This window comes from Anastrepha ludens, chromosome 6 (genome assembly GCF_028408465.1).
Source record: "Anastrepha ludens isolate Willacy chromosome 6, idAnaLude1.1, whole genome shotgun sequence".
In the NCBI taxonomy this organism is placed as follows: Eukaryota; Metazoa; Arthropoda; class Insecta; order Diptera; family Tephritidae; genus Anastrepha; species Anastrepha ludens.
Window position 1 is genome coordinate 77900392 of NC_071502.1, and position 25734 is coordinate 77926125.

The window sequence follows — 25734 nt, forward strand, 5'->3', positions numbered from 1 at the left end:
CCGCGGACCGTTTTATTGATAACGTCTCGTTCATATTTGAGCAGAAGGTATATGTAGCAAAAATTAATTTATGTATCATGTCTGCAACGTTAACTTATATTAAAATTTTTGCCCACGCTGCAGCTGAATGTGTCAAAGCGTTCGTTTTAGTATACACAAAACGAAAGTTGTATGTAGATGGCCCCTAAGCGTCGGCAACATTAATTAGCTAGCTGCTCGCGAGACTAGACCACTATCTGAAAACGATGAGCGAATACTATCTCACTGCGAGAAAAAGCGACTTCGAATTGACTGAGGAAAGATCATAAATCCGCAAACACCGCGAGCATATGGCCAGTCGTTCAAAGTTTTTGCAATAGATCATTAAACCGCGCAACATACGGAACTAATCGACGGCGAACGTTTTGCAGATCACTGAATTGAATAAGAAGATCGCTGCAGACGCGCAAGTGAGCTGGTCCAGCTAAACCAACTAGTACACCTTCATACGCACAAACATATAATACACTGAATTGTGTTAATATACGAGCGAAAACGCACTTGACGTCGAGACGCCGCAAAAGTGTCTATTTTTGTTAAGAACAAAATTAAGGCAATTGAAAAATAGCCACAAAAGCCAGTGCAAAGAAAAAAAGAGTTCTGACTTGTGAAAAAGGAACGATCGCGGAAAATTGAATATTTCGTTTTCAAGGTGTCTGGGCGACGTCAAGAGATAAATTATGCGAATTCGCAAAATAGCAGCCACACGAAATTGTCACGTATATAGTTGAAATCCCATATTCATAAATGCAAAAATCATATTTGCGTAAAACACATTTAATTCTGTTATATTGAAAATAATTCAGTATTTGGCTGAAATAAACATTTGAGAGTGTAAAGTAGTTTTTTTGCGCCCTGTATGGTCAGAGTTATGAAAGTGCCACTGTATCGAAGCAACACAAATCCGAAACGCCCATCTAACGCATTTAGAAATTGTCATACAAAGTACGAAATCGTCGCACTGGCGAAGGATCGCAATTTGAAGTCGAAGTTAAAGAAATTGCAAATCTATTTTATGTTCAATAATTTACGCAAACGGAAATCTGCAAATTTAAAACAGCAATTAACTATATTATTGGCACTCAAAACACTAAAGACATCGTTGGCCATTTGTGAAATATATAGTAATTCGTTGGTGGTGTACAATCAGAAAAATTGATAGACGGTTGAAAATACCAGCGTTTATTGTGGTCTTTTGCGGTTTTGAGCTTCGCGTTTCGTTTTACATGCGATACGTGCTGTAGTATTAGTGTATATATTGGAAATATTCGGATTACATATTTCTTATTAAGGTGAGTACATTCGAAGAAAGGCCAAATATATTGAATACATTTTTATATCGTAACAAATTATTATTTCTACTGCTGGCATTATTTCCTGTTATCGAAAAATTCAACGAATATAACTAATTCTTTCGCACTATAAGTTTCAAATTGATTGATATAATCAATATTTAACAATTTTTTGGAAGCAACCAAGCCTTAAATCAAGCCAGTGGTATATCGTAAAAAATTGCAATTTGTATGAATCGCAAATAATAAATTTGAATGCTTTAAATTGAAATAGGATTGGTGAAGTTGCTCAAGGAGCAGGCGTGTTGCAGTGAATTTGTAATAGAATTTCATCATCATAAGGTGCAACACACTGTATCGAGGGTATATAATCCAAGAGAAGAGGAGAGATGTTTTTAGTAGAATCACCCACACACGCAGTAACGACGGTTACTAAATGGTGTGAAGGCATTTTCAATACAACCTCACCGTCACAAACATAAAGGGTATATATAGTAAGTGCATGTGTTTGTCCATTGATATAATAAAATAATAGCGGATAGAGAAAAAGTTCAAAATTTGGATATTGATGTGGAAAAACAATTAAGTCAATAATAAAAAAGTAAATAGTCAATACCTCCATTAACCGCTTTCTTATTGATTACATAATAATATAAATGAGATATAGAATAAATTTTCATTGGTTTTTTTTTATCAAATTTCCGTGCCGTAATTGAAAAGACTGAAGAATAAATTGAAGAACATCCCATTCTTCCATCATTCCATTTTCGTGTTCTAACTTTTTTGTGTTTTCTCATGTGGCCAATTACGGTCAGTACCAAAGCGAATCTATTAAGGTGATATCAGTAAACTAGCTGAATTGTTTTTTTCATTCGCCTTGCACATAACGATGTCAATACAAAATGGAATGACGAATAGCCGTTCTATTTCACTTTTGTCCTGACATTCTAATGTTGGTTTAGTGCCACTACCTTTAATAGATTTCCCAACAGAATACGAAGTTAGTGTCCATTTTTTACCACTATTCCGCTTCAGTGATTATGATAGACTCGTTATGTGTGTGACGTCACACTTGTGGAATTTTTTGTGTTGCTTGTGTAATTTCTTTTTCTTCTTGCATTTTTGTTCGCATTTTCTTTTTTATCGCATGCAACTGCATCAATGTGACGTCACGCACGCTCTTACGGGCGCAACCTTGCGTTCTATCATCCTTGGTCGTAACATTTAAATTTTAAAATGGCATGAAGGTGGGAGTCAGACGAAAAAATTACAGTTAATGTTAACATAGCTAGTTTAACATTTTCGATTCGGTAAGACAAAGATGCCCTAAAAGAGGATATTTCGGTGTTCTCCTGCCAGTTTGTTTTAGCACAGCTGTTTTAACTTACCATTTTGAGTTCCACACCATATTTAAAATTACGGTAATTATGGTATTCAAACACATATAAAAGGGCATTTCAGAAAGAAATGGTCCAAAAAAATTTAATGCAAAAACATGTATTATATTATTTAAAAACTGCGAAAATTTATTTACGTACATATGAAACGTTTGCTTCAAATCCGAATCCAGATTTATCTAAGAAAAAAATAAAAAATAGTTTAAAAAAACTAAAAAACACGCTTTTATTGCTAATCGAACTAAAAAGTAGAAAATAAATTTTAATGACAAAGGAACCTATAATGAATTAATAGCAAATCGAAGGATCAGTCGTAGTCAACTACCTCAGAACAGAATTATAACAAATATTAAGATACAAATAGAATAATTCAAATTAGAGTTAAAAGCGTGGGATGCTTGATATAGTAAATATTACAATCATTCTATTGGCAACTACCCATGTACAGAGGGTTATGAAAGGGAAGCAAAATGCATCCCACGTAATAAAAGCGTGTTTTTTAGTTTTTTTTAACTATTTTTTATTTTTAGTATATGCAGGTTTTACGAGTAATATACTATTACACAACCGCACACTAAATACTAACCTCAATGGTGGTGTGGAAACTAAAAATTCCCAATTTTTTTTAAAAAAATACCCAATTCATGTTTCTACCGGTATTGGCAAATGTTATAAAAAATACACATTTTTCAGCGCTCTCACGAGAAAAAGAGTTTCCCATCTAGTCATCTATGTTGTGTGTTCCGAGTCGATCAGATTTTTAGAAGCCAGTGAAAATTAAGCTCAAAGATTCGGTTACAGTCATTCATACATACAACCCGAGCTAATAACAGTGTGTTAAAAAAATAACATATTAATCCTGGCAATCCTAATAAGGATAATGGAAAATTTATCTCACATGTCTCACACTGCACTCGTTCTTCGTGACTATTTCGCCAAAAATTCCACGCATATCGTTCCGCAACCACCGTATTCACCTGATTTGGCTCCGTGTGACTTCTGGCTATTCCCAAAACTCAAGAGACCACTTCCGGAAATGGACTATTTGGCATGTTTCGGGGATTGGAAAAATCGTTGGCATAAGTGTATTTCATCGAGAGTGGATTATTTTGAAGGGGATGAAATTGATAAGGATAATGGAAAACTTTTATCAAATTATTGCATTGTCATCGGTCCTTGATAGGTGTGCAAAATTTCAAGTCGATCAGATGTTTAGAAGCCAGTGAAAATTAAGCTCAAAGATTCCGTTACATACATACATACATACATACACACATACATACATACATACATACATACATACATACATACAACCCGACCTAATAAAAGTGTGTTAAAAACTTAATATTAACTAGAAAGCCGAGTTGCTAAAAAAAAAATTTTTTTTGCTGTTTCAAATAGGCCAAATTTGTAAGTAATAAGACGAGATTTAAAAAAAAAGATGAGATTAAAAATAGTATGAGATTAAAAAAAAGTAATGAGAATTTCGTAAAGGGGAAAAATATATTTATACAACTGGTGATTCTGAGGCAATTAGGCGAATATTTCACTATTATGGATTACAAGCTAACCAAACTTGGTACTCACATGACGTTTGCTCTCGTCGATTTATTATTATACAAGGTGAAGTCCAAAATAAACAAGACTGAGCTAAAACAGAAGCGACAAGAGCTTTGTTCTGACAACTTCGAGTTCATTTATTCAAAATAGTCCCTTGCCTTGGTACACTGTTTTGCGTGATATAAAAGCTTTTCGAAAGAGTGTTTCAGGTCATTGACCGGAATGTCCTTCAGGATGTCTGTACAAGCCTTTTGTGTGGCCTCTACGAACGCAAACCGTTTTCCTTTCATGGCCAAATGCAATTTTCCGAGTAGGTAGAAGTCACAGAGAGCCATATCAGGCGAATACGGTGAGTGATTGATGGTTAAAATGCGATTTCTAGTCAAAAAATCAGTCACAAAAGTGGATCGATGAGATGATGCATTATCAAGCAATAAGCGCCAGCTTTCTCCTTCGTGGTATTCTGGGCGAATTCGACGAATGCGATGCAACAAACGCTTCAAAACGTTGCATTGACGGTTTGGCCCGTTGGCACAAATTCCTTGTGGACAATTCCCTTGGAATCGTAGCAAGCACCGACTTGATTTTTGACTTCTCCAAGCGCGATTTTATGGTGGTGGCACGTCTGGGGGCTTCCATTCGGTACTTTGACGCTTAGTTCCAGGTTCATGTTGGAAACACCACGTTTCATCTCCAGTTACAATGTTGTAAAAGAAGTTCTCGTCTTTTCTAGCCGCTTTAATGAGAGCTTTCGAGTGTTAAATTCTGAGCAATTATTGGGTCCTCAGTTAACTTGCGCGGAATGAAACGTGCAAAGACCTTTCGTCAGCCCAAATGATCAGTTAAAATACGATAAATCGATGTTTTGGAGACATTCAACTCCGAATCCATGAATTTGAACGATGATTTCGATTCATTTTTTATCAATTTACTAACAATTTCGATGGAGTTTTCGGTGATTACTGATTTTGGGCGGCCCGCATGTTCACTGTCATTTATGTCCTCACAACCATCTCTGAAATGTGTAAACCACTCATGAACTTTGGCACGAGATCGACAATCATCGCCATAAACGTTTTTCATCAATTCAAATGATTAGGTAAACGTTTTACCTGTTTTGAATCAAAGTTTGATATTAGCTCCTCGTGCGAAACTCATTTTTGTACCGATGACACAAAAAAAGTGACACTCTAGACGCAATAACTTCGCTTCCACTGAACCGAATGTCACCAAGATTTCACTAGAAGTCAGCTAGGGATGTAACTTCCAATGCATTAACTCATTAAAAAGATAGCGCCATCAAAAACATTGTTATGACGCCAGTCTTGTTTGCATTGGGGCCGCATTATAACTAATGAATTAATTTTTATATTTTAAAATGCATTTATTGTATTTTTTTCTATTAAAATTAAGCAGCAACTTTGTGAAAGAGTTAGACAAAATGATTCACGATGAGAGTTTTAGCTCACAACCTCAGACAGATGGAGGGAATTTAAGATTTAATAATATAAAAAGTGGGCGTGGTTTTCTTGTGATCTCAATATATCTTCTCTTGGATCTAAATATATAATGTGGGAAGCAACACGTATACGTGTTTCGACGAGTTTTGACTTGAATCGTATTTCTTGCTTTGAGTTCATCATGTGCACCAAATGTTAGGTAAGGTTAGTTTACGGTGGGTCTCACTCTCCAGGATAATGTAGAGTGGTCTCACCTAGACCTGGCGACGCATTGTGATGTCACTTGTTTGGGCATAAATCGCCCCCTTTAATTCCCGACGTGATGAAACCACTTTGTCGGACAAACGATGAAATATTGTGGATGGTTGTAGATTCCAAGTTTGCCATACTGTACAAAATGTAACAGAGATATCACGTTTTTGCATTTTTTCAAAATTACCTTCATATGGCAGGTGAGCGTAAAGTAAGTAAAAGGAGTAAAATGTGAACCAAGTTTCAATGAAATATGGTATAACAATTTTGTCTCAAGTTATCGTGCGCACCATGGTGAAAAGATTTTTAATGGAGTGGCCAAGATCAGACCGTTAGCCGGCTCTCAGCGAATTTGACATAATCAGCGGATGGGCTGACGTAGCAGAAGTTATGAATCGGTTTGTTTACGAAAAAAATAAAAATGTGTTCGCCATACAAAAAAAAAATTGACACAACGGCACTTCGTCTATGAACGCCACTTACTCTATGAATCGACTCCTCTCGGCATTTTGAATATTTTGGTATATACTTATGCATGTATATGTCTATATCTATCTCAGTTCCTTTATGCTGTTGCATACAATCCTTAATACAGGCCACAAACAGAAAACAAATCGAAACAATCGGTTGAAATTTCAACAGATTGACGTGTGTGTGGCAAACGGATCGAAAATTGGCAACATTTTTTATCAACTTGCAATAGGTTGCGTGTATGTGGCCAAATTGGCGATTTTTCTCATTTCTTTTCATATTTTCAAGTGTGCACATGAGCGGGCAAATAGCAACATTAAGCAAACATTTATTGAAGCTTTATCGACTAGTGCCTTTCGTAATGGAATATAATTATTCATTATGTAATATAAGTATAAAAAAATATAAAAATAATATATCATCATCATCGGTTCCTGTTTCTTCCGTTGGAGCATAGGGCTTCATATTCATAATTATGAATAATTATATTTCTAATAAATAAATAAATAATTTATTGAGGAACTCAAGGATTTGTTCAAAAGCTATGCATCATTGTTGAAAAAGAAGAGCAAAAAATATAGACAGAAATGTAAAATTAAGATTGTAGCAAATTTTATTAGAAAAATATAAAAAAGTAGACAAAAACGCTACTACACAAAGTGTGAACAAAATCTTTCTCTCCTTTTTCTTTTCAAGCACAAATAAATACCATGCATGACAATTATTCTTTTCCGCTTCCATATTCGAACAGCGTGAAATTAAATTGGTCAACAATTCGTCAATGGCGAAATGAGTTTCAGCGGATCGTTTCGATTTGTTTCGCGTTTGTGGCCTGCATAAGTGAAGAAAATAGTGTGAAATTAAATTAAGTTGTACACAAGCGCACGGGGGTATTAAAATATATTTATGCAAGTATATACAATACGTACAGGCAAACATAAATAAAAAACACAAAGAGTATTCGTTTGCAAAAGGGTGGTCCAACTAGCGTTTGGAAATTAATTAAAATCGTCTATAAATAAAATACTCATAAATATTTTTCAATTAATGTTTCTAATGAATTTTTATTTTTTAAATAATTGCATAAAAGCAGCCTCACATAATTGTCTAAAAATAAAATAAAATTAACGGATATTAGTTTAGCTATCAAAGTCAAAAAAATCAGTAGTTAAAATTCCCAACGCTAAATGGGCCACCATGCACATGCCATAACAAATGGGGAGCAATGATCTACAGGCTGTTGTCCAAACCGTGAGCGGGAAACCTGCAAATTTATTTTCAAATTTAATGTCTTGAAGTATTCTTATTGTACATATATAAACTTGGCGCTTACACACTCTATCATTTGGTGTTTTGCGCTCGAGGTCTCGAACCTACGCACTTCCGGTAGTTACGCACCAACCAATTCGGTTACGGCGGCCGCCGTTTAGAATTAAACATAGTAACCTCTTCTTTTCGACAAGCCTTAGCCAGGGGCCTAGTATAAATAGGATTGAAGTAGTTCCAGCATAATTAGATCAACCCGATTTGTAATAAGTACCGATTGAGGGTACGTATGTATGTATGTGCATCAGCAACTTGAATTGATGTAGAGATAAGCTCGTTCGTGGAATATTGCAGCACTTACAATCACCCAAGTAGTAAATATTACAATAGTACATATAAGTATGTGTTTATATTTACACATTTGTACGAATAGGTGTAATTGATAACTTATTCGTTCTTTAACCTGATGTGTGACCTTATATTGTATGTTTGTATAAATATATCAAATTTGATTCAATTGATTTAATTATAAATACATAATTAGCAATTGTATAGAGGAGAATTTTCGAGGGAAAGTGATTTCGATTGAAAGTGAAAATAACGTATTATATATGAATTAAAATATTACATTGGTGCATCTATTCTTCTTTCATCTTCGTATTCTGTTTAACATACATAAATATGTACTCTGGAATCCACGAACATTTTGACAGACATTATATCACTGGACTTACACACGAAGACATCTGGAAGGGAGACACTGGAAATTCTCTTTTCATGTCTCATTCGCGGCCATACGGGCAAAAATGTTTTCGGCAACATTTTGACGGTTACTACTTTAGCGTCTTCTGGTTAACATGTAAAGCGGTAAACGTTCGTCAACAATTTCTTAAATATATCAATGAAGAATGCAAACTGGTTAAATAATAAATAATGTGTTGTTTTTTTATTTAAATATATTTATAAATTGTTGTACTTGAATAAAAAAATTAAATTAAAAATACTTCATATATAAATAATTAACTTAAAATTAACTTGAGTATCTAGAATTGCGGGAAAAATTAAAATTCAATAAACTATTTTAAATTATACCTACTTTACTAGCAAAAATAATCGTGCATTTCCCAAGCAGCGTTCGGATGTTTGTCATCGTTGTTATCTTCCGTTTGATTGAAAACCAACACATAACTCAGAACTTTCTCCCACAAAAGAAGAAAACAAATGAAGCAACTGTCAAAAATTGCTTTAAGATTGGAAATACGAATAAGAAGAGCAAAGCGTGTCGTCAGTACAGGAGACAAATTCTCTTCTCTATTCCGCGGCCGTCCTTCACCCTCAAACAAAATGTTTCCCTTCCAAATGTTTCCGTGTGTAAATGGGCACTATGTATAGTATTTGTTTTACGGCGGCCGCCGTAGCCGAATGGGTTGGTGCGTGACTACCATTCGGATTTCACGGAGAGAACGCAGGTTCGAATCTCGGTGAAACACCAAAATTAAGAAAACAGTTTTCTAATAGCTTGAAACTGTAGGTCCCTCCATTTGTGGAACAAAATCAAGACGCACACCACAAATAGAAGGAGGAGCTCGGCCAAATACCCAAAAAGGGTGTACGCGCCAATTATATATACAGGCCCCGCCACCTATCGTTATGGATTTGAACTAGGTATTATTTGAAGAATAGTAACACTTAACTGTCATCTGATTTGACAGGAAATTAGTTTTATTCTTCCGCTGAAAGAAAATGGTTGTGTATACCTCAAAGAACGCTAGGAAATATTGCGACATTACTTTCAAAGAGGATTTTCAATAATAACTCTTGGATTTTCTGAGCCCCAGATCTGACAATTTTGCTTGTTGATGAAGCCATCGAGGTGCGAAATGGGCGTCATCACTCAAGATGATTTTGCGATGGAATTTCGGATCATTTTCATGCATTTGAACGACCCAGTCAGCAAAGACACGACGTTGTTGATGATCGGCCGGCCGGAGTTCTTGTGTTAACTGGACTTCATAAGCCTTAATACCCAAATCTTTATGCAAAATACGGTGTAATGACGTTTGCGGAATGTCTAATTCCAAAGAGTGACGAGGAATGGACAAACCTGGAGTTTCTTCAACACTTTCGGCTACAGCAGCAATATTTTTGGCTGTTTTTGAGCGACGTGCACGGGTTTTATTCTTTACATCACTAACTTGTCCCAGCAGCTCGAATTTGTTCCCCAATGACCCGAGTGAGTTTTAATAATTTCAATGCGTTGTTTAAGCACGTATCGTTCCATTTTTCTTAATGGCGAAATTTCTACTTGTCAAATTTCAGAAAATGACAGCTTCAAAAGTGGCATCTGCCGAAATAGCGGGCTATTCAAAATAACACCTGTTCTTGGAAAACCCTTTAGTTTACAAATTCCTCACCTTTGTTGCTTGTGGTCTTCAGAAATACCGTAAAATTTATCAAAACCTGTTCAACCTCATTACGGCTGTAATTCAAGTTTCTGCCGAAGAACCGACATACATTATTATCCTTTGGAGGTTTCGGGATTCCCTGGTCTGATCATTGGGCCTTTCTTTCTGCCAATATGTTATGTTGATGTTGCATGATCTCATTCTCAAACTGCTGCAATTTCCCACTTTAGAATGCAATGAGTGGTACCGTCTTTCGCGATAGATAACGTCAGAGTGATAGGTCATTTATTTGATACGAGACGTCTAACTACGAAGACTATCTGCGAAGAAGCATCGATCTAGAATATGTATAATTAAGAATGAATATTGAAGCATTTATTTACCATAGCTTTCCAAGCCCCTTTTAAATTAGAATCAGCACAGCGTTAGAAAAAGCATGGGAAGCCTAATGCAGATCGTTGTAATTTTTTTTTTATAAACTTGTCTTTGTATTCACTTGGATTTATGTCTAAGAAACGAAGTGTTGGATGAATTTGTTTTCCATTTCATAATAATTGTTTATAGAAAAAATTAAATTTCCGTTTCGATATTGTGGATCTGAGGATGATAATATAAATTTAAGTGTTAAGAAATGTTTTTGTGTCGAATTTCAATTATCTGGGAATTATTCATAATAATTGAAACAGGTAAATTTTATCATTATATACTGTAAAAAAAAATATATGCATGTATGTGTATAAGTATGTATCGCATTGATTTTAGTTATCTCGATCCGAATGTTGCGTTTCAGCTCTGGAATCGTTGTTGGCATATTCACATAGACTTTACTTAAAGAAAGGTCACAAAAACAATAATTTATTTTAAAACATCATCTAGGCGCATCTTTTGAAAGAAAAAAAAAGTTCTAGAAAATACGTTGAGTACTCATTAAGAGGCCCAGTGCTGTCACTTAAAATTTAGGGTTTGGACCGAGTGCGCTTGTGACCCTAATCGGCTAGCTGCCAAACACGGACATTCCCTTTTTCGGAAAGGTCTTCACAGCTTCTGCAATGAGGATTAAATGGTAATCCCAGCTTTTCTGCGTGAGTGCCGATCTTACAATGACCGCTAATCACAGCCACAAGTTTGGAAATTGAATGGTGTGGAGTTCCCAGGACTATTTGCGTGCAGCATCTATTGTACTGGGTCCAAAGGATTTTCGAAATAGCACACGAAGAAATTGAGCTCCCTTTGATCTGCGCTTTCCTTAGAAATAAGTTGTGCTTTTGCGCTTTAACAGTCGTCAGGGGAATGCCGATGACCGGGTGGGAGACCTCTGAGACTAATTTAGTCGACCCTTTTCTGGCAAGCTTATCATCAGTTTGATGTTCCTATGTCCTGAAACCCAAATCAGAGAAATGTTACCTGCACACCCAAGAGATTTGAATTCCTCTTTACAGGAGTTGATCAGTTTAAATCTGATCGTTAGAGTCTTGATCGCGGCTTGACTATCAGAAAAAATGTTGATATTTCCCCCGCCCTCGTATTCCTTAAGCATTCTGGATGCCCTGCAGAATCGCAATTATTGACGTTGTAAACAATAATCACCGGAACTGCATTTAAAAAGTCGGTAGCACTAATTCGAACTTAGTTCAAATGGTTCGCAACTTCGGAGTTACTAATAGGATTTTCCACGAATTGACGGGAGTTCGTTCGTAGTACATAATAGGTCTGCAAATTCTTTTAAGGCTCCAGCAAGCCACATTAAATAAGCAGCAGCAGTAGAGTAAAAACAAAATAGAGCCATGTAATTGGTTTTGCTTTGGTTCCTAGAATGTCAAAATCTATGCTTATCAAAAAAAAGGATTTACAGCAGCGGTCGCCAACCCGTCGATCGCGAGCTACCGGTAGCTCGCAAAGGCAATTCTGGTAGCTCGCGCTGCTCACGTTGCAAAAAATCCAAAAGTCTGAAAATCATACCAGTATTAGCAAATTTCAGAAATTTTCATAATAAATAGATAAACAGCGGCAACACTGCGGTAAGCGATTTCGCGCCGACAAACACGACGCGAAGTCGCGTATCCGTTCTAGGATCGGCTGCAGCAAATTTTGACTGCAAAAAATTTTATTACGATTGATAGGTGTGAACATGGATGTAGTTATGCATAAGTATAAGCACTATAAGTCATAAGTTTATTATATATAGAACGTATATTAGTAAAATAAATACGTGTATTGTATGTCGAATATAACTGTGTATTATTTAATTTATGTTGGCTTGGGCAAGTAGCTCGCTGTTTATTTCAAAATATTGAAAATAGCTCAACACATTGAAAAGGTTGGCGACCACTGCTTTACAGTCTGTGTAGTTATTTAATAGTCACACCTCGTAGTGTTGCAACCGATCATAGTTCCTGATAACATTGCCTCTCACCGGCAAAGAAGAAAGAAATTAGAAAAGATTGGTTTTAATATTTCTTCTAGAATTCTTCGACTTTCATCTTTAAAATTGCTTTTTCTAGAAGTACCTATGGGGGCCGCCGTAGCCGAATGGGTTGGTGCGGAATTCGGAGAGAACCTAGGTTTGAATCTTCGAGTGTTTTCTACCATGAAAAAGCTCCACATAAAAAATATCTGCCGTTCAAAGTCGGCTTAAAACTGTGGAACAACATTTCCATTTGTGGAACAACATCAAGACGCATGCCACAAATAGGAGGAGGAGTTCGGCCAAACACCCAAAGTTAGTGGGGGTCGGTCATACATTTGGACTCGATTGGACTCGAATGGGTCAAAGTGGGATTTTTCGTTCGACCCAAATTGGGGGACATCAGAATTCGGTTTAGAGGTATGGTTCCTTCGGCAAAGTTTCTTATTTTGATCCCTAGAATATGATTTTCACAGAGCAATGAGCGATTTTTAAATCGACCCGCCCTAATATACATATATAGTTATGGTGTCAATGCTCCCATATCGAGAGCTTGAGCTGAAGTAAATTTAGTCTTCAATGCTTTAGATTTTGATTTCACGCAATCAAGACCGTCTTTAGATAAATATTTACGTATGTTTCTCTCTGCGCCACATCACTAGTTTTACATCTTAGCTCAGGTATTTTATTTTTGTCCTAATTTTAAAATTGATCTACATTTAGATTAATGTTAGTCTGTAAGAGCTTTGTACTTTAAGACTTGGAAAAAATATAAGTAAATAAATGTATCTAGTCTGTAAGATTCCTGTAATCATAGACTTAACACTTATCCTGTGTTCAAAAAAAGTAACGTACGTGACATAAGTGGGTCAATTTTGCCCAATGGACGAATGAATAGATTTTGATTTTATTTCAAGGTTTAAAGTATTTTTTTATTTAATAAATTATAGAATTCAACATTTTTTATTTAAAAAATTAAAAAATTCAGTTAAGTAAGTACAAAAAGGTGTTCTTATGGCGATTTTAAGCAACTAGTACATAAGATAGATGTTTCAGAATGAGTCTTACAAATAAAGTTTTCGCAGCTTCCTACTATATTTCGTACTACTTGATCGACTTGGACAAATAAAGCAACGATCACGTTTTAGATTTGTAGGTTTCGGAGTCTTTTCAGTAGTTTCTGCTGTTTTTTGAGCGTTTATTACGATCATTTTTGCTGCACTGCTTCGAGGGAGTACGGATCTGCGCGAAATTTCCTGTAAAATAAGTTCATTTCCGAGCTCTTCTAGGAACAAACGACGCTTAATTTTTTTATTCTTGTTCCTTTCAGTGTTTATTTCTCTAAAAATTACAAAAGCATTGTATGCACTTATATCCAACATATTGTAAAACAAGGACTGTGGCCATCGATTTGTCCTTCGCTTGCAGGTGTATTGCCTAATAACTTGGTCTAGTATTTGTTGTAAAAATCTATGATTTCTGGCTTTTCAGTGTTGGGATTGATTTCAACATTATTGTGAAGAGTACTGAGTAGATATACAGCTCGATTCTTTTTAGGCACATATCCAACTATTGTGGTTTTGTTCTTGTTATCAAAAAATAAGTGTGAATAATTTTCTGGTTTATTTTTTAACTTTGTAATTTCCACAGGCAAAAACGTTTTATTCTTTCGAACCGTACCAACTAGGGTTATCTTACGTTTCAAAAGTTCAATCCCCAACTCGTGAGATGTAAAAAAATTATCGCATAGCATCTTTCTCAGGCTTACAATTTCGATTTTTACCTCTATACACCTGCAGCGACCATGCAAAACTTGTTTGGCTATCACACAAGGCCCAAATTTTAATTCCGTATGCTCCAGGCTTCGATGGGATATATTGTTTGAAAGGACAACGTCCACGAAATGTAACCAATTGTTCATCGACTGTGGTGAATTCTCCAGGATTATACATCTTTTGTATGTTAAATTCCCAGCGATTCCAAACATCCCTGATTGGTGCCAGTTTATCTCGCGCTCGCCTCTCATTCCAGTCAGATTTCTTGTCGAACCTCAGGACTCTGGAGATATTCTGAAATCTGCGTAAAGTCATTGTTGATCTGAAAATCGGACGGTCCTTAGAATCATCCCACAAACTTTCGAGTGCTTCTCCATGTGATCGAAATACACCTGCTAGGAGCAAAATTCCAAAATATGCTTTCAAACTAATACTATCTATGTCGACCCAATTATTTTCAAACACTGATTGACCTGAAACAAGTCCCCAGGTATTGCTTTACATGCAGGTACATACTTCTACTTATATAATTATGTCTTTCAATTGCAAGTGACTTTCCTTCTATATTAGTCATCTCAATGATTATTTTCACCACATCGGGCGGCATAAATAACATAAATGAAGATTTTATACCATCGGTCCGAGCAATGGCATACCGTGTAGTACCGGGTGCGGTAATAACATTTTCTGCAGCCCGCCTGCCAGCTCCGCTTGCAACTGATTGGTTCTACCACATATATTTTCCATCCTTAGACGGAAAAGCTCCTGAAATATTATGCTGAGGGACAGAATTGTCCTCTTCGTCTGTTTCATCTGATAATTTTGGGATCATAAAGGGATTCCACTTCTGATATCTGGTCTTCTTCATCATCACTTTCGGTATCATTTGGTGCTTTATCATCCAAATCGGAGTTCTCTAGAAGGGCTTCAATTTCTTCTCTATTCATATTCATACACATGTACATACATACATACATGTCAGTCATCCGCGAGGTTCATTGATATTGTCCGTAATGTGCACGGGCATATGTACTTACAAACATATGAGTACACATACTGCTTTTACTATTGGGCAATTTTGACCCAGTTATACAATATATGTAACTATTTCTGCCCAGCCTATCCTGTAGATGACACATTTAAACGAAAACTTTTTTCAAGTTTAATTTTATTAAATAATAAAAGTCGAGAAGTTTCACCAGATTATATGAAGCATAAAAAAAGATATGCAACTTTTAAAGTCGTTTGGGCAATTTTGACCCACTTATACAGGATAAGTGTTAAACAAAATAAATAATAGCAAGACTGCCATAAGTATAAAATTCTCTTCATATCAATGTTTCATGCAGAGCAAACAAATATGCGCTGCTATTAAAACAATAATTTATGGAACAAGTATTGCGTAGCTATCGATCGAATATATGTATAGTTTATATGTATGTATGTAAGCCCATACATATTTATATTTTTGTAGATATTCAGATGTGCTAATGTCGCTTACAAAGCGTGTTTGTATTAAGAAAAGAATGAGGCTCTAGTCTGCCTCGAGTCAAAAGTGAAACCGAATTCGTTGATGAAGGGCACGATGTGTGATGAACTCAACAAGGTAGATCAGATTGCATTATAACAAATTATTGTAGGCCCCTGCAGCTAATTTGGAATTTTTATTTCTCACAATTGACAGTGAATTAGTAATTGTTAAATTAATTTGCTACCCCTTGATGAAAACAAGTGAGTTTGCTTTCATATGTACGAGTTGGAGGCGCACCTATGCATATATGAAGTTTGAGTTTTTATTTTAAAATATTCAAAATGATATATGTACGTAATATCTGAAATATATCATTAAAATCAATGAGTATGAAGGGAATACCATCAAGCGAAATGGGAATCTAAGTACCCAGCGCACATTCCAGAAATATCGTAATTTCGCACAAATTCAAAATTTCGGTCATTTGAGAGATAGTTCGCGGGTGAGTCTGTGTTGTCTTATTTTATTATAGATGAAGTGATGTAACTAATGCATAAAATTAAAACTTTAATTATATTTTAGTACTTCGGATAGCTGTGTAACCTATCAAATCGTAGGAAAATTGTTTGACAAGTTGGGAAGTGATAATTTCTGGATTTACTTGCAGTAAATCAGCAGTATCGGAGCTAGGAGGGAAATTGACACTTATAATAGTTGCATAAGTTACGGTGCTCACACTCACCAACGTAAACGTACGCCCGTATCAGCTGACATAATGAAACTAATGAGAGCCCCATGTAAATGCATTCTCACCACCGTTCCGTTCCGTAGGATCGTAGATCGTTGTTTCATCGTGTCAGCTGATAAAGGCGTACGGGCGTACATTTACGTTGGTGGGTATAAGCACCATTACTCGTATAACAGAAAGTAAGGCTAAGAAAAACTACTGTGGATAAGTTTAGATTACGCTTGGGAGCTAATTTTTTCGAATAATTTTTTTTTCACGTTTTAGGATTAATTGCTTAAATAATTTTGACATGTTTTTACGTCAAGTTACAATTTTAGTTCACACTTTTCTTCTATGAATACATTTGAATACCTTTCTTTCTCCTCTTCATGAACTCCTCCTAAAAGCATATACATATACCATATATTATATATATATATATATAATTGGCGCGTACACCCTTTTTGGGTGTTTGGCCGAGCTCCTCCTCCTTTTTGTGGTGTGCGTCTTGATGTTGTTCCACAAATGGAAAGCATAACTTGTTTTTAATATCTACAATTGATTCTTACGCTTTTCATTTGAATAATGTGATACGAACGTATGAATTGAATTTTTCTAAATAATCTGGAGCTGAACATAAATTACATAAAAGTGTATAAACAGCTCAGCCGCCCCATGTGCCCTCACATCACCCATATATGTACAAGTATATTTTGTTTGCTTTTTAAGATTTTATTTTTATATAAAAAAAATTCAAAATAAATAATTTAATTCAGGAAATTATTTTTATTCGGAAGCTCATTATATATCATTAATATTTAAATATGACGTCGGATAATATAAACAAATAAATAAATAATTTTAACGACCTTTTCGAGTAATTTCTGCTATAACTTGATCTAGGTTGACGATCTGTAAGCAAATTTTTGATGAAATGGTAAGTTGTAAATGCCCTTTTATCTGACAACAACTTCCTTTGGGAAGCCCTATCATTCAGAAAAAAGGGAGAACGAAAAGAAAGACCCTATATGTGTATGTCTCCTTAAGGTGTCTGCATAAGGGCTGCCATAAAAACCCATTACGATTTTAGTTTATGGTGAGATAACTGCCGGGTCAGTAACATAATTCTACTAATACTTTCGATCTTTCTTTTCTCAAATAGTACTTTTAAACTTTGTGTTCAAATTACAATTTTGTTTAATTTTTGGCACGTCGTAAGGTTCAAAGATATCGGTGTTCCTTTTCGGAAGATATATACTTATATAACATATGTGTGAGGCAGTAACTGCTAATGGGGCCGATTTATAAATTGTATTCTTTCGAGCACCTCAGATAAGTACGCAACCTTCTGAAGCAAGAAATTCGAAGTTGGCTTGGCCCGCCTACAAATTTGGAATCTTTATTAACGGTTCCTAACTGGCTCTGACCGTTGATGCAAACCGAAGTGCTATTGCATATTGAAAGGCGAACATCTGCTAGCTCCTTAACAGCCTACCACCAACTCTAATTTATTCGTAAGTGGTTTTTTTGACTCGATCAAGCATAAAAAATGCAGAGATCCAAATCAAGTGAATTCGATGGCTGTTGGATGGTAACTCATTTCGTTCTTGGTAAAAAATTCACGGCTAATGATAGCACGGCTGTGCGACGGTGCGTATCTTGATGCAAAACCCACGAGTTGTTTTCCCATAAATAATGCTTGACCCAAAAAATAGTCCGCTTTAACTGTCCGACCTTCTGGCAATGATTCGTGCTGTGCAATACCTTTGTAATCAATAAAACCCGTAAGCATCGCTTTCTTTTTGGACTGAAAACGATGTAGTGGTTTTGGGCTTGGTTCCTTCGGAGCTCTCTACTCACTCTCCAGTAATGATGTATTTTTGCATCATGATTCAATAATAAAATGTTTGCTCAGTAAGCAGCTTTCTCATTCCCTCTTGACAAATCGGCTCCCTTAGCAAGAGACTGGGTTGCTAGCTCTAGAAACTTTGACTAAAAGTGGAGGAAAAGTAAAATTTGTAGAAAAACATTTCATTTTCAAAATGGACTGCTTACGAGTAACAACTCGCTCAAGAGTTTTCATCGGTGTGTTCAGGACTATGATAGTATGACATGGAATACATACCGCTTAAGTCAGGACATGATAGAGTATTTGAGGTAACCAAGATCGATGAGTGGAGAATTTACAAAGCTTTATTTCCTATGATGTGGTGTTTTAAACGGAGCTCATGTTTTGTAAAGAGCTAGCGTCTGCTAAAGAGTTACAGCAGGGAGAATTATGGAATAGTCCCGACGCAATCGATTACATTGCAGACCTCATTATAAAAAAGTTGGCAGAACTTATTTCCAATGAGCCCACCTTCCTATGGATGGATGAAGTGTCCAGAGGAGGCTTAGAAAAGCACAGTACCAGTATGAAAGAGCTTCTCATAAAAAACCATCTACCGGAATCGCCTTAAAACTGTAGGGCCTTCCAATTGTGGAACGCGCGCTACAAATATGAGGAGGATCTCGGCGAAACAACTAACAGAATTGTACATGTCAATTATTTATTTATTTTTAACAAAATAGTTTCATATTGGCGAAACTTCGCGCTTGGTTTTAAATTTAAAAATTAATTCACAAAATAAAATCTTGGACTATGTGAAATAATTTCTTGTTTTAATATTAGACTTGTTTTAATAATTAGAGCGATTAGCTTCTAAACAAGACATAAGAGATTTAAAAGAGTCAATGGGATTAGAAATTGAAAAGCTAAAGGCTGAAAACGAATCCCTTAAACTAGAAGTACAAAAATTAAAAAAAGACAGGGAATTGGAACAAAAAGAAATACTACGTCTTGTTGACCAAAGTAAGCGAAATAGGTTATTTTTTAAAGGCGTTACAAAAGATGAAAAACCAACACTAGCTGTTCAAAAATTATGCGAAGATAAGCTTAGTCTGCATCACATTAAAATAAGAGAGGCACGTTCATTATACGACAAAGATAATAAGTGCAATATAATAGCAGAGTTTGAAACAGTGGAAATGGCAGGAGATATCCTTAAAAACGCTAGAATGTTGCGAGGTTCGGATATATATATTGAAAAGGACCTTAGCTCTGAAAGGCAACAAAATAGAAAAGTGCTGTTGCAGTTAAAACAAAAGCTCTTGACCTTAAGTAGAACACATAAGATATTCGTAAGGAATGATAGCATAAATATTGACGGCAAATGGATGTCATACAATAATAACAAATTACTTATGTGTGAGGGACAGCCGGCAGAGAAAATTCTTATTCACTACTTTGGTATAAACGTGTCAAAAATTGATATTACCTATCACTCCTTGTTAGAGAAAATAAATCCAAAAAACTAAAGAATTGTACTAAAGTAACCGCAAAATTAAATGTAATAACCAGCAGTGATGAACTTTTAGAAAATCGTAATCAATTAACTAATATTAAAATTGTGTCGTATAACATTAACGGCTTAGCAAACAAAACGTTATATAAAGATTTTTTTGATTACATTTGTTCGTTTGATGTTTTCATCTTGTTAGAAACGCATGTTGAAACGGAAAATTTTGAAAAATATTTTAAATTCTTCAAGGGGTTTACTCTGTTTTGGAGATCAGCAGTACGACGTAGTCATTATGGACGGGCAAGTGGTGGACTCCTTTATGGCATTAAAAAAGACCTAGAAAATGTTGATGCCAGATATTCGTTTAAGTGTTTAGACTGTTTAGACGTAATCGAATTTTGTGTGGCTGAAAAAACTGTAAACTTGATTCCATTATATTTGAAGGGTAATAACTGGATACATGATTTTGAAATTGTAAAAGAAAGTTTTGTTCAAAATGATTTTGTAAATGGTATTGTAATCGGTGACCTTAATGTACGAATTGGAGACTTACAAGTAAATATGGACGAAATCTTACTAAATGATATTGTAGGAGGAAAAGCAGATAGGAATTCAAGAGACAAAAAAATCAATAGAGGTGGAAGGCAGTTCATAGAGTTCTGTATAAATAATGGTCTAATAGTGTTGAATGGCATGTTAAGTAGTGATGTTGAGGGAAACTTTACTTATGTTAGTAATATAGGTGAATCTGTAAATGATATATGTGCAATATCTCGGGACATATTGAAACATGCGTCTGATTTTATAGTGGACAATAAAACATGGTCTGATCACATGCCTATTATTTTAAAAATGCAATTGCCTGCAAGGAAATCAGCTTCAATATGCAAAACGAACTTGTTACCAAAAATTGTTTGGGATGAATTACGAGCAGAATTGTATAACAAGAAACTTATTAGCAACCTACAGAAAAAGAAATATGTAAAAAAAGAGCTAGATCTTGAAGATTTAACTGAAATAATTAGAATATCAACTTCACAGAGGCGAAATAAAGAAAGATTAAGAAAAAAATCGGAATGGTTTACCTGGAAATGTCAGTCAGCTAGAAGGATGTCATTAAAACAACTGAGAATTTATAATAAAACTTTGAGTGGAAGTGATAAAAAGAAATATATTCAGGCAAATAGAAAATACAAGAAACTGTGTGAAGAGAGCAAGAAGAATTACTATGACAATCTTGAACTCAGAATAAATGAGGTTAATAACAGTAAGGATTGGTGGAAGATGGTCAACGTCCTTCGGTGTTCAGTTACAGAATCTTGTCTAGAGGTATCGCCAGCAATATTCATGCACTATTTTCAAACATTATTAAATCCAACTCGCTGTGCACCATGTATACAATATGTGGCAAATTTAGTAAGGGATGATTGTCTAGACAGACCAATCTCAATAGATGAAATCAGATTGATGTTACATAAAACGAAATGTGGAAAAGCTCCGGGCTCAGACAAGGTTCCATATGAGTTTTTTAAAAATGCCGATGACCGGTTTCTTGTTGAGTTGGCAAACGTTTTTAATAGGCTATATAATATGGGCCAAGTATCTGAATGTTTCGAAACAAGTCTGATATATCCGCTCTTTAAAAAAGGCGATAGGAAATCTCCCTCCAATTATAGAGGTATCTCATTCATGAATTGTGTTGCAAAGATAATGATGGGCATTTTAAATGAGCGACTCACAAGCTGGGTAGAAAATAAAAATATTATAACAGAATTTCAAGCAGGTTTCAGAAAGCGACATTCAACTGTAGATAACATATATAACCTAGCAGCAATAGTCCATATTAAGTTCAGGGAGAAGAAAAAAGTGTACGCGTTTTTTGTGGACTTTAAAGCCGCTTTTGATACTGCCCCTAGACAACTATTGCTATACAAGCTTCATGAAATAGGAATCTCCACCAAAATGGCAAACTTTATTGAAAGTTATTACAGAAATACATGTTCGATAGTAAAAGTAGGAGATGAAATGAGTGAAAAATTCAAAATATCGTCAGGAGTAAAGCAAGGGTGCCTGCTTTCACCTTTGCTCTTTGCTCTTTACTTGAATGACCTGCACGACTGCTTGGAGGGGGGACTCTTTATAGATGAGTTAAATATCCGTTTGCTATTATATGCTGACGATATCGTCATATTAGCAGATGAGGTTAGTGCTCTTCAAAAAATGATAAGCAACTTAGAAAAATACTGCGAAAAGTGGAACATGCAAGTAAACTTATCTAAGTCAGCTATAATGATCTTTCGGAGAGGCGGTAGAATAGCAGAAAAAGAAAAGTGGTTTTTTCACGGCGAAGTTATACCAATAACGAAAGAATATAATTACTTGGGTGTAAAGCTAACATCAAAACTCAGTTTCAAGCAACATATAGAAAATAGAAATGTTCTAGCGAAAAATAGCATAAATGCAACTTGGTGCACATTTCTTAGTAAAAATAAAATTAAGTTGTCGGCAAAATGGAAACTGTTTTTAGCGGTGACTAGAGCAATCCAGAGTTATGCTGCTCAGGTATGGGGAAACTCGTTGTTTGAAGAAGTAGACAAAATTCAACTTTATTTTTTAAAAAGGTTACTTCATCTCCCGAGTAATACGCCATCTTATTGCATTCTCTTGGAGACAAATGTTCCAAGTTTTCATTTGTATACACTGCAGCTTCACTTAAAATATATATTCAAAACGTTATTTGAATATGATGATAATAGATTGCCTCATATACTATCAAAAAAGATTTTAGAAAAACAGATATTTTGGGTTGAAGAAATTAGTAATCTAGCACAAAAGTTAAATATAACATGTAACTGGGGCACTTCAAATAAAAGAGAGTGGAATAGAAATATAATTTCAATAATAGAAAATCTTCATGATTCGAATATTCGAACTTTATGGGAAAGGGCACACCAAAGCACCCGATTATATAAGGAATTAGACCATAACAACGCCAGAAACTATTTAAACGATAATACTAGAATCTATAAAATTATGTGGATTATGAAAGCCAGATGTGATTTAATATACTTGGGAAGCCAAAGGGATTTAAATTGCACTTTATGTAACTTAAATGAATTAGAAGACATCACACATTTTTTAGGAAAATGCCCGATACTTAAAAGAATTCGTCAAAGATTTTTTGGAAAATTTAGTTTAAACCGAGATGAAATCATAGACATTTTAAATGGTGTTGGCCCTTCTGGATATAATAATTTATTTAAGTTCATCACTGGTGCTATAGAATATAGAAAATTAATTTTAAGCGAATTCAATATATAGTACCATAGTAACATATGTAAAATGTAAGATTTTTTTTTTTTTTTTTTCTTTTTTCTTCCGACAAACGACCTAGTGTCACTGTCGTACGTTCTAATGTTAATGATTAAAAATGAAATGTAATGAAATGTAAAAGTCGAACAATTAATAATAATAATAATAATAAAATAAATAATATTAGACTTGGCAATTTCCGCTAATCACTTCTATCTATCCCATTATTTACATTCAAATATTAATTAAAATTTATTTTTTAAGCCGTTCGCAGTTTGTTTCCATTTAAGTAACAAAATACTATTTTGCTACCATTTTTACCAAAAAGGATTTAATTTTTTCCTTTTTATGCACCTTCTTAAATACAACCTTTTGTAAGGGAGTGTCAAAAATCGAATGTCAGTAGTGAGCAAACCTTTATTAATTGAATCATGTTTTTGCATGAGACTCAAGTCCTTTGGGACCAACTTTTCAGCAACCCGTCGCAAATTCAAATTATTAACTACCGGATCCTGAACAGATCCATAATCAATGTTTAAGTCCTCTGCCAGCTCTCTGATGGTTAATTTGCTGTTATTGATGTTTTCATCAGTTTCGTCATCTCCAGCGTTCATACCACTCGTAAACGGTTCCTTTCTTCATTACCGAAACAGTTTTCAAACATTTATAAGTTTTTACAAATGTTAAGCAATTGGGATAAAATTTTGGTAAGAATGTTAATCGCATATTTAGCAATCTCACAAAAAACATAACTCAAATTAATTGATTTAGGTGATTCAAGGTGATTTGTATGTAAAACATATTAGTAGGTTCAATGAACGATATGTAGGAAATTTGAGTGCTTCTTTACAAGTTCTGTTTGTGAAATTTCTCTTGCCTCTGGGACATTCTCCCTCTTCGAACATTGATATGGAAATATTTTTCATTGCCTATATAATTTATATCTTGCCGATATTTTATTCATTATTGAAATACAGCAATTATTTAACGTCAAATTCAAGGATTTCTCAACAGATGTATAATATGTAGAATATTAAGAAGCACCCAACACCTGCTAATGCCACTTTTGTGAGCCAACGTTTCATCTTTGAAGCTGCTTGGCGTTAATTATGTACATAAATAAAACATTTATTGACCATCAAAACTTAAACGGAAAAAAATTAATGCAAAGCAAAGTTGCTAATTTTATCACTAATTTGGCTTTTGTAAATCTGCGGAATATTTTAACAATTTGATAATAGGAAACTGAGCATCTGATTCCGAAACTATAACAGTTATATATCTACGTAGCACTTTTACAGCATTTTTATTTATCATATGCAATTAAATGTATAGTATGCACCATATTTTAACTACAATAGACAATTTAGTACTTAAAATTTTTTCTAATTACTGCAGAGTGTAAAGTTCGGTAATAAAGAATTTAATTGCTATAAAACTAATTCGGTTTAAATTTTATTTTATTATCTATCTGCGCACTTCTTTATGAATTTGGGTGTGTGTGAATTGGAAATGTAGCATATGAATGTGATTTTGGCTTGTCATCAACTTACGCGTTTTAGGGGATTACCAAGAAAATGTAATTATTCCTGTAATCTATGTTCATTTGTCTGGTATAGTTCCGGTAAATTTTTTGTGAAATCGTGCGTGCCACATAGCGTGCATAAGCTAAATTTATGCATGAATATAAAATTAAAGTTCTGTAAGTGTTTTTAATCCTTTTTTTACAAACATGTGTGCCAATTCAAAGATATTTGATTTATCGGAAACTGGTTGCTCACAAACAGTAAAAATATTTTAACTTGTTAATTGACCGCTTAACCAATTTTGGTCGAGCTCAACAAACCTCGCCATTTTTTTCACGTGTGTCTTTCTTCAGCAGTATTCCTTGGTGTAACAAGAGGCAGCAGCGGCGCTGGTATTTGGCCGTTGCCCCATATATGTTTTCCCGTAAAGCACATAAAGCTTATTTTATTTACTTAATTAAGACAATAAACACAGTTCTAGGAACTACTTAAAGTTAATATGAGCGACTAGTATAGGGTGTTCTTTTAGCAGCATGAGTACTATCAATATCGATAACTATGGTGCTCAGAATGGCAAACTGCGTTGACATTTCTCTTCAGTAAGATTTATCAAGCCATCATGAATCCTTTAACGCCAGAACAAAGCTTCCCAATTGTGAAAATTTACTCTGAAAAAATAAATCTGTTTTTGAACTTCACAAAGCAAAGTGATGAAGAAGTCATAATTTTCAACTGTTGACCTCTGTCCTTCGACTAGGTGGAAAGGATTTTGGCTTACGTGCCTATAAAATACGTCTGAATATCGTTTGCATCGCATTTTTGCTGAATGGGCTATTTCAGATTTATTGGAAAAATTAGTCAAAAATTGGACTGATCGAATGATTGCATGGTCGTAACCGCAGCGAGCATAGGCCGGATTCATAATCAAAAAATAAAAGTCGTGAAATTATCTGTCAGATTGTAATAAAAAAAATTCATTCCAACAATATTTCTGTTTTGTATTATCATTTTAAGTTATTAATTACCCGATATATTA

General features: G+C 34.8%; 1 protein-coding gene across 1 annotated transcript in view; it reads left to right on the forward strand.

The window, feature by feature from the left end:
- Positions 1-237: 237 nt before the first annotated feature.
- LOC128865995 (proton-associated sugar transporter A) overlaps positions 238-25734 on the forward strand; it is a 58800-nt gene continuing 33303 nt past the window's right edge. Inside the window, exon 1 of the mRNA XM_054106444.1 lies at positions 238-1331. The gene's annotated coding sequence lies outside the window, so the exon portion shown is untranslated. The remainder of the gene's footprint in view (positions 1332-25734) is intronic.